Genomic DNA, 1,477 nt, shown 5'->3' with positions numbered 1-1,477 from the left:
CCGGCCGTCGGCCTGCAGGGGACGCCGGGAGAGACAAGGTCTGGGATGCTGCACCCCGCTGCTCCGAGATGCTCCCGAGGCGAGTGCCCCACCAGGCCATTATCCAGCCACGTACAACGAACAACACAACGCGATGGGTCCCCCTTGCCTGACAGTCACGGGGTTGTTGCCGGCACCCAGTGCCGAGAGGCTGAACAACAGCTTGAGTTGGTTCGTTACCCGGTGTGCTACACCCAATAATCACAACGGGGTGGAGAAGCAGAAAAGTTTATTTGAAGCTTCAAAAAGGTACAGGGAGAATAAAATCTCAAATCCTGCACAACAGAGCAGGAAGTTACACAGGCTTTTATACATCCTTTTTCCCAGCATACTTATCCAATAGCAAGCTGCTCCAAGTATCCATATAGCCAGCCAATCCAGTTCCCAGCTAGTTCCCTTGTTCTCTGTATCATTTGTTAAACTATACATAAAGCTGCTTTATTCAGCATTGTTCTTCCATATCTCCCCTGTTTGGCCTTGCTTAGTTTCAGGCAGTCTGACTCTGCAACATACTGTTGCAGATTCTCAGCATAACTGCTGTGTGTGCCTCCAGGCAGGGGGGCCAAGGACACTTGGGCCTAGCACACAGAGCTGCTGTGAGTGCATCCAGGCAGGAGGGGGTGGGGCAAGGACACAGGGGCCTAGTGCGAGGGGGCTTCATCGACACTCGTGGTCTTCCATCCCCTCGAGTTACCTAGTGGCCATGCCCCAGTGTTCCCAACAGGGTGGCAGGGAGCCCTGGGCCATGCTGCCTTACCAGGAGCAGGGAGTGTGGAGGAGCCAGAAGGCCCTGGGGGATGGGCAGTGGGGTCTGGCAATGGGACTGGCAGTTCATGGCTGAAGGGGCCCCGGGGTAGAGGAGATGGGGAAGCAGCGGGGCTGGGCAGCCTCTGCTTCCCCACCCTGCTGCTGGCTCCCACCCCAGAGGCAGCTGTGCCTCCCGGCGCCCCCAACCTGCACCCATCGCCCCATTCCTACTGGCGAATGACTCGTGGCAATAATTTCCCCCCAACACAAGGACAAATCACTGCAGATAACATGGGCGGGAACCCCCCAGATCTGAGGCGATTGTAAAATCTCCACTGGGGAGAGAATGGGGCAAAAGCAGTGGCCGAGACGAGAGGAACTCAATCATGGGAGAGAGAAGGGAAAGCAACAGGGGTTTTACACCCCTATTTGCTAATTCTGGAGCAGTGGGGCAGAGCTGGGAAGATTGTGTCAGTCTGGGAGTGGGAAGAGGTAAAATCGGAGGGGATTTCATTCCCCCCCACCCCCCGGTGTGGGCCCCTGCTCTTCTCCTCTCCCTGTAATGTCCTGGCTGCGCAGAGATGGGTAAATCTACCACACATCACATGGTCTCTCTGCTCCCCACCCTCCTTCTCCCTTTGTCCTGCCATATTGTCCCCCCCCCACCCCAAGCCTTGTCCCTGGGACAGCC

Source organism: Lepidochelys kempii, chromosome 11, assembly GCF_965140285.1.
Source record: "Lepidochelys kempii isolate rLepKem1 chromosome 11, rLepKem1.hap1, whole genome shotgun sequence".
In the NCBI taxonomy this organism is placed as follows: Eukaryota; Metazoa; Chordata; order Testudines; family Cheloniidae; genus Lepidochelys; species Lepidochelys kempii.
This window is presented reverse-complemented; position numbering follows the sequence as displayed.